The following is a 9,011-nucleotide window of genomic DNA, read 5'->3' as shown; positions in this document are numbered from 1 at the left end:
CGACACAAGGCTCCCCCCTCTCTTCCCGAGCCCGATCCCCTCTGATTTGGCTCCCGATGGCCCCTGTTTAGTCAACATTTCCAACCTGGTTTGCAGATCCTTGCAGACAGCATCTGATTCCTCTTCTCTCCTCCTTGCCGCTAGTATTTCTGCGTTAAGTTGTACCACGGCGTCTTGCAAAGCTGCCAGTTGTTCTTCTGTAGTCATCTTGTGCTGCTTTTGTGAGCTCGCGAAGCACCAATCTTCGCCCCTCGCTGTGTCCTCTCACGTTGCGAGGTTCTTTGAAAGAGACGGGACTTACTGTCAGAGCTGCCTCCAGGTCCCAGCTCACAGAGGACCAACGCTAGGCTGTAGTTATGTACAAAGGTCTTTATTGAGGTTCAGTTTCCATTTTAAAGCCGCAGCGTGCAGCTCTACGTCTCGACCTTAGACCGGCGAAGTCCCGTCTGAGTCTCCTCCCCTTCCACACCAGTTTAAGACTCTCGCCTTGCTCCACCTCTTCCTAAGTTCCTTTCTCCTCTAGGCCCTCCTGCCCGCTAGGGTTTCATCCTTCCTGGACTCCTCTGACGCTGACCCTGACGATTCTTGCCCCTCCTTCCGGCGGGCTTTAGGACCTGGTTCCCTATCCGGGCTACCTTCTGTGCCGCTCGCCTGTACATTTGAACTTGGCACGCGCGCCCAGCCTGCAACTTTCCTCTTGACCGTTCCCTCGCTCTCCGATGGAGGCGTGGTCAACCCTGACTCATCTTCTCTCGCTGGTGGTGCATATGTGGGCTCTGACACCTGGGACTCCTCCCCCCCACTACGCTCTGGCGGGGAAGCTGGTCCTGATTTCCAACTGCTGCTCTGGGAGTCCCCGCTGGCCCCTTGCTTCTGGGGTGCCCCCCTTGGGTCGCCCCTTGCCCTGCCCATCGGCGCCCCCTTCTGTGAATCTTCCGATTCGCTGGAGAGGCTCATGGAATCTATCGGGCTGCTGTCATCTTCTCCTACGCTGCCCTCGGATTGCTCCCCCTCGCTCTCCATCTCCTCTCCTCCCTGCGCTCCCGCTGAGTCCCTGACAGCAACTCTCACAGACAAAGACAGAGAAAGCCTGTGACGTACGGCCCTGTGTCAGGCCCCTCCCAGATACAGGACACCAAGGAGTTTTAACCCTGTAAACTCCAAACTCCGCCACTTAATGGATCCAAATGGTTTCCAGAGAGTGGTAGGGGATGTTTTATCCCATGTTGATGGCCTTTCAGCTGATTCCCTGGTGGCCCGCTGGAATGTGGAGTTAACCAGGGCTATTGACTGTTTGGCTCCGAAGTGCCCTCTCCTATTGCATGGAGTCCGAACAGCCCCGTGGTTTTCCACAGATCTGAGGGCAATGAAACAATCGTTGAGACAGCTAGAGCGCCGGTGGCGGATGATCCATTCTGAAGCTGACCGGACACGGGTTAGAGCTCAATGTCGAGCCTACCAAGTGGCGGTAGCGATGGCGAAGAAGACTTTCTTCACCGCCTCTATTGCATCTGCAGAAAACAGCAGCAGGAGACTTTTTCAGGTGGTTCGCAATCTAGCAGAACCACCTGCTACATCGGGGCCCAATATGGGCCACATGATCTCCTGCAATGATTTTGCAAAGTTTTTTGCAGATAAAGTCGCTCAGATTCGGGAAGAGGTAGACGCCACCGTGGGAGCAGGGTCAGGGCGAGAAAGTGCCAGAGTCCTGTCTAGTCAAATTGCGTGGGATCAGTTCCAATCTGTTACTTCCAAGGATGTGGACAGGCTGCTTGGACGAGTGAAACCAACCACCTGTCTCCTTGATCCTTGCCCATCCTGGCTCATAAAAGCTAGCCTGGAAGGGCTAGGCGATGGGCTTCGTGGAGTGATGAATGCTTCCCTCCGTGAGGGAGCCTTCCCAGACCCCCTGAAAGAGGCAGTTATGAAACCGTTTCTTAAAAAACCATCTTTAGATGCGGCCACGATGGCCAACTATCGCCCAGTCTCAAATCTTCCATCCTTTGGCAAGGTGATTGAGCGAGCGGTTGCTGAACAATTCCAGGCACGCCTGGAAGAAGCGGACCATTTGGATCCCTTCCAGTCGGGATTCAGGCCTCATCATGGGACTGAAACTGCCTTGGTCGCACTGGTTGATGATCTCCGGCGGGCTAGGGACAAAGGTGAGAGCTGTTTCCTAGTTCTGCTGGATCTCTCAGTGGCGTTTGATACCATCGACCATAACATCCTTCTGGACCGTCTTGAGGGGCTGGGAGCTGGGGGCACTGTCATACAGTGGTTCCGCTCCTTTCTCCTGGGCCGTGTTCAGAAAGTGGTGGTGGGGGATGTGTTCAGACCCCTGGGCTCTCACTTGTGGGGTGTCTCAGGGTTCTGTCCTCTCCCCCATGCTTTTCAACATCTATATGCAGCCACTGGGAGTTTGGGTTTGGGCTGGGTGTTCATCAGTATGCGGATGATACCCAGCTCTACCTATCTTTCAAATCAGAACCAGTGAAAGCGGTGAAGGTCCTGTGTGAGTGCCTGGAGGCGGTTGGAGGTTGGATAGCGGCTAACAGATTGATGTTGAATCCTGACAAGACAGAAGTACTGTTCTTGGGGGACAGGAGGCGGGCAGGTGTGGAGGATTCCCTGGTCCTGAATGGGGTAACTGTGCCCCTGAAGGACCAGGTGCGCAGCCTGGGAGTCATTTTGGACTCGCAGCTGTCCATGGAGGCACAGGTTAAATCTGTGTCCAGGGCAGCTGTTTACCAGCTCCATCTGGTATGCAGGCTGAGACCCTATCTGCCTGCGGACTGTCTTGCCAGAGTGGTGCATGCTCTGGTTATCTCCCGCTTGGACTACTGCAATGCGCTCTACGTGTGGCTACCTTTGAAGGTGACCCGGAAACTACAACTAATCCAGAATGCGGCAGCTAGACTGGTGACTGGGAGCGGCCGCCGAGACCACATAACACCGGTCTTAAAAGACCTACATTGGCTCCCAGTACATTTCCGAGCACAGTTCAAAGTGTTGGTGCTGACCTTTAAAGCCCTAAATGGCCTTGGCCCAATATACCTAAAATAGCGTCTCCACCCCCATCGTTCTGCCCGGACACTGAGATCCAGTGCCGAGGGCCTTCTGGCAGTTCCCTCACTGCGAGAAGCCAAGTTACAGGGAACCAGGCAGAGATTCTTCTCGGTAGTGGCGCCCTCCCTGTGGAACGCCCTCCCACCAGATGTCAAAGAGAACAACAACTATCAGACTTTTAGAAGACATCTGAAGGCAGCCCTATTTAGGGAAGCTTTTAATGTTTTATGTATTAGAGGATTTTAATTTTTTTTGGAAGCCGCCCAGAGTGGCGGTACAAATAATATAATAATAATAATAATAATAATAATAATAATAATAATAATGATTCTGGGTCTTTTCTTTGCTGGGCTTTATAGCACCTTCAGTGTTTTTTGTATGCAAACATGATTTGCTGTATATTTATGAGATTGTCTGAATTTTTGCCAAGGCTATAAGCAATAAAGGATTGACCTAAAAGTGAAGGGGAAAAAACAGGTAAAATATTTTTTAAATGGGCTTGCAACACAGATTATACTGCAGAACCCTTTGGAATACAAGAAGTATTCCAAATAGACAAATTTGGGATGTGCAAAATTTGGTATGCTTTTGGCTCATTTATACCATCTGTATATACAGAACTCTGGCTGGACTGGTGAGTGGGAGAAAGACTTAGTTAATTCAATGATGTCATTGAATCTCTTTCAGCCAGATTTTTAAAAATGGAGTTAAACACAAGGAACTTCAGAAGTGACTGAAAAGGAGCAATGCAGTTAGTTGATACTAGATGTTACATGATTAATAGTGCACCACACTCAAAGGGACAGGGGTGGCGCTGCAGTTTAAACCACTGAGCCTCTTGGGCTTGCCAATTGGAAGGTGAGCTCCTGTTGCTCTGTCCCTGCTCCTGCCAACCTAGCAGTTCAAAAGCACGTCAGTGCAAGTAGATAAATAGGTACCGCTGTGGCGGGACAGTAAACGGCGTTTCTGTGCACTCTGGTTTCCGCCATGGTATCCTGTTGCGCTAGAAGAGGTTTAGTCCTGCTGGCCACATGAACCAGAAAAGCTGTCTGTGGACAAATGCCGGCTCCCTCGGCCTGAAAGCGAGATGAGCGCCGCAACCCCGTAGTTGCCTTTGACTGGACTTAACTGTCCAGGGGTCCTTTACCTTTTACCTTTACTTGCACCACACTCACACAGGAATTTGGAGAACATTGAGCTAATTTTCAGTTTTTGCATTTGGTGCATTTATATACCACCTTTCTTCCTAGGAGCACAAGGTGGTGCACGCAGTTTTCCTCCTCTCCATTTTATCTTCCAAACAACCCTGTGAGGTTGCTTAGGTTACCTGACCTGTGGCACTTTCCCCAGACCACCCCCACTCTTCTCAAGCAGAATTCATCCACCCACAGGGGCTACCCTGTGCATGTCAACCTGCCAGGCCAGACAGAGCCTATAGCAAAGTATGAGTTTTATTGAGAACCTGGTGAACAATCATACATAACATGGCAGCTTCAGAAACATATTCAATTTCCACCACAAGTTTGCCTCACACACAGAATCCGATGTAGCTCTGTGTGGAATGACATTGCTTTTCATAGTCACCAGCCTACTGCACAGGGTTACAACATTTAATGGACCAATGTGTGGGAGAAGTACTCTGAAGATTGCACTGTTAATTGCATTTTACTGGTCTTTTTATTAGATTAATAAGAAAATGCCCACCAAATGGGACATGCATAAAGGCCCTGGCAGGATCCACCGCTAACCTCTTCCCTGTGTTCGGCTTCATCTGGCACTCACATATGGGCAGCTGAGTCAGGGAGCTGCCATTTTAATCTTTTCAATGCTCCCAACACAGCTCTGCTCCCAGTTCGCACCACTTCAATTTCCCACACTGCCCTAGAATTAAACACCATTATTGTGAGAGATTTAAATGGTGGCTCCATCAGGGGATGCTGCCTGTTCCCAAGGAAGGAGCTTTGCTGAGGTCCCCTTTAAACCTGTGTGGATGTGGCAGCAGAAACATGCAAATACTGCTTTAGTGGAAGGTGTCAATAAGTGCCACTCTCAGCTTCACCTTTCTCTCCTTTAAATCTCCCCCCTCCCTTTGCCTAGGAACCTCTAACACTATCTGCTAACTCTCAGGCCCAGGCCTCCCCCTCTTCCCATTTTAGCTGTAGCACATCTTGTGTTTCCTTTTCCAGAAGGAAAAAGCTGAGCCTTTGTGACATCAGTAGTCATGACAGCAATCCTCACTCCTCTGAGGCTTCTTACCTCACCCCTGGCATGGGTTGCTAAGCATGCATATTTGTTGTGAGTTAAGGATAGGGACTGGTATAATGACTGGTGACATCCCAAACCCAATACCTTCTCCTCCAAAGCAGGGGAAACCAGTCCTATTCCCCATGGCAGGTCCTAGAGGGAGGCATTTGGGGTGAGTTCTCCTGCAAATGAAAAGCTGCAGGTTCTCATACTCAACTCTGCTCCCCTCCCTTCCTGCTCAGGTTCAGAGTGGTAGCTCTGCTTGCACAATGGAATCAGTTCCAAGGAAAAGGCGGACAAATTCACTTGTGCACAGTTGAGCATAGTAGTTTAATTTACTGAAATGGGAATGTTTAAATGTATAATGCTGCATGTTTAATGAAAGCACATTGAGCTTTAATTGGTAAATAGCTGATTCAAGTATGTTCTCCAGTAGTTCTCTTCTGGTTGGTTAACACATGAGAGGTACCTATTTATGGTCTCTATTTAGTGAAGGAATGACCAGCAGGAATCTCCATTAACACTGAACAGTGCTAGAATCTCACTGAACGCTGCGGGGGGAGCAGTGTGAATGCAAGCGCTCTCTCTAAGTGAACGAGGGAGAAAGCTGAGCAGGAACTGGTTGTCCTCTCCGAAAGAGAAGCAGAGAGATGACTGTAAGAGACAGCAACCTCTTCAAGGAGCTGTAAGGCCTAGAGGAAAGGGCAGGCCCAGGACAGGCTGGACAGAGGAAGAGACACGGATTGATCAATTTAACTGCAAGAATCTGTCATAAACCTAAATGAAGCTGAGCCTAGGCTTTGACTGTTTTCTAAACAGATCTTTTATCATCTGTTCTTAAGCCTTTGAATATTTAACAAGTGTTTGGACAATTTTTTAATTCCTGAAACAAGTCAGTCTTACTCATGTTTCAGCTTCATAAGGTAAAGGTAAATGTACCCCTGCCCATACGGGCCAGTCATGTCCGACTCTAGGGTTGTGCGCCCATCTCACTTAAGAGGCCGGGGGCCAGCGCTGTCCGGAGACACTTCCAGGTCACGTGGCCAGCGTGACGAAGCTGCTCTGGCAAGCCAGCACCAGCGCAGCACACGGAAACGCTGTTTACCTTCCCGCTATAAAGCGGTACCTATTTATCTACTTGCACTTAAGGGTGCTTTCGAACTGCTAGGTGGGCAGGAGCAGGGACCAAAAGAGGGGAGCTCACCCCGCCGCGGGGATTCAAATCGCCGACCATGCGATTGGCAAGCCCTAGGCACTGTGGTTTTACCCACAGCGCCACCCGTGTCCCCTTTCAGCTTCATAGTGGCACATTATTGCTACTCTCCAACATGCACTTGCAAGAATAAGGAACATGAGTATACAGATGATGACTTAGATGGTCTGGGGTTCAAGCTGTGGCAACTGCAGGTGGTGGGGGAGGGATTTAAAGGTAGGAAGAGTAGGAGGCACCATTACTTGTTGTGGGGTAATCACTTCCGGAGGCGGCGCGAACGGCAATGGCTGCCCTCTTCTAACCGGAGAGGGAAGCTCCGCTGAGAATGGGTCGTCCGCTGCGGCGAAGCGGAGACACATCTTGGAAAACCACAGGTGGCAGAAGCCTGTGGTCTTGGGACCCGGCGGGCACCAGGAGCGGCCCCCAAAACGTTGAAGGAACCCCGTAAGGGGCTCCGGATCGCGGAGGGGGTTGCGGTGCTGTGGGTCGTTCCGCAATCGGCAGAGTGAAGCCGCGTTGCTGCTGCCGGTGAACGCTGACCTTTCTTCCTAAAACTTCTGATTCGGAAAGCAACAATCCGTGAGTAATAAGGATTTTACAAAATTTTGAGACCTAAAATATTGAATTTGGCTGAAAGCGGAGTGACGAAAAATAGGAAGTCCGTCTTCCGCTGACACTGAACTTCAAAGCAAAGAGCCGGAGGAGTGGAGGCAAAGAGTGAACTTTTAACTTAACTGATCTGGGCACCCGTGGAAATTATTTTTAAGCAGAATAAGGACTTTAAGTAACTGATTATATGACTTCTATTTGGACTGTGATACCTTTCTTCTATTTGGATTACAATTTAAGCAAGAAACCCAGGTGCTGGAACTGCCTGAGTAATTGAGCAGTCAGTCTGCAGGGTTGGATACTTTGAACTTAAACTTTGAAACAATCTGAGGGAGTTTGGACTGGCTACTTTGAAGCACCTTTCGGAATACCAGCAAGCACTGTTTGAAACACTGTGGCTTTTTAAATACTAACTCTGCTAAAAGCTACCTTATTGAAGGTTCCTGGACATTAAATTAGATTTTATTATTTTTATTGGAATTGACTTCTTCCCTAAAGACATTTTAAGCTCCCCCTAGAGGATTTGGGATTTACAGCAGTGACATTGTTTTACTTTCCTTTTCCCGGCCTCCTGTTTGACTGTTACCATCTGGGCCGTTGTTTTCTCATGGGAACAACTCAGCTTGACCTTGAATTTTAGATAACTCTGGAATGAGTGGCGCAAGAAAAAAGGGACCGAGAACCAGACAAACAACTTTAACCGCAGTCTCTCAGGCACGTAGATCATCTGTGCCTACTTTGCTTACTTTGCCTACTCTGACTTCTGAGGAAGAAGCTGCTTCTCTGCCACGGGCAGGGGAGGGAGAAACTGAGGAATTACAATTGGAAGAGATGGCCTCAGGAGCAATTGGCTCTACTTTAGAGAAAATTCTTGAAAAATTGGAATCTTTGGATAAAAAAGTTGATCAGCAAACAGCTAAAATTGATCATAATACAGAATGTTTAAATAGATTAACTGGACAAGTTGCACAGAATGTACAAGCAATTGGAGAACTGAAGGAGACTGCAGGTGAAAATCGGAAATTGGCTGAGGATACCAGCCAAAGACTGGGAAATTTAGAAAAAGAGGTAAGACCACTCAGTAAACAAGTAGGTGAACACCAGACCTATCTTTCCATGATAGAACTACGGAACAGGGAGACCAACTTAAGGATAAGGTCGGTACCAGAAGTGGAAGAAGGCAACCTAGCTGAGTTCTTGACTAAAGAATTCTCCAAGTTTTGGAACTTAGAGGAAAAAGATTTTAAAATCATATCAGCCTTCAGACTTGGAAGACTTATAAAGAAAGAGAAGCCCAGAGACTGTTTAATAACATTGAGATCAAAGGAGGAAAGGGACAAGATTTTGGGCCTGCATTACGGAAAGTCACTGGATATTTTGGACAAAAGAATTGAAATTTACAAGGATATTCCTAAACAACTGTTGGACCTTAGATCTGATTATTTGGAACTAGCAAGACTGTTGAGGAGCAATTCAATCATCTTCAGGTGGGATTTTCCTCAAGGATTATCTTTCACTTTTAGAGGGAAGAAGATTAAAATCAGAACATTGGAAGATAGAGACAAGTTTCTGATTGTGTACGGAGAGGACCTTCAAAAAGGACTTGAATTACTCTCGGGGCCTGGAGCACCAGGGGTGCCTGCACCCTCGGATCCTGAAGATCCAGCGAACAAGGTACCACTCCTAGAAAAATAACCAGATTTATTCAGGATGTCTCTGCAACTTTTGAGCTGGAATATAAATGGCTGCAACATTCCGGAAAAAAGGAGAAATTTTTTTCATATATTAAAAAAGGAACAACTGGACATTATTTGCTTACAAGAAACACATGTGACTAGGCTCCACAGAAAAGTATTAATAAATAAAAGACTTGGTCAGG

The 9,011-nt window shown here is 48.2% G+C and overlaps 1 long non-coding RNA gene across 1 annotated transcript; it reads left to right on the top strand.

Moving 5' to 3' along the window:
• Positions 1-5,379: 5,379 nt before the first annotated feature.
• LOC307199597 lies at positions 5,380-6,142 on the top strand. Its single transcript, XR_013832096.1, has 2 exons — positions 5,380-5,486; positions 5,806-6,142. It is a non-coding gene; the product is annotated as an uncharacterized lncRNA (long non-coding RNA).
• The last annotated feature ends 2,869 nt before the right edge of the window (positions 6,143-9,011 follow it).

The sequence above is a fragment of the Podarcis cretensis genome, assembly GCF_951804945.1.
Source record: "Podarcis cretensis genome assembly, chromosome: 12".
In the NCBI taxonomy this organism is placed as follows: Eukaryota; Metazoa; Chordata; class Lepidosauria; order Squamata; family Lacertidae; genus Podarcis; species Podarcis cretensis.
This window is presented reverse-complemented; position numbering and strand designations above follow the sequence as displayed.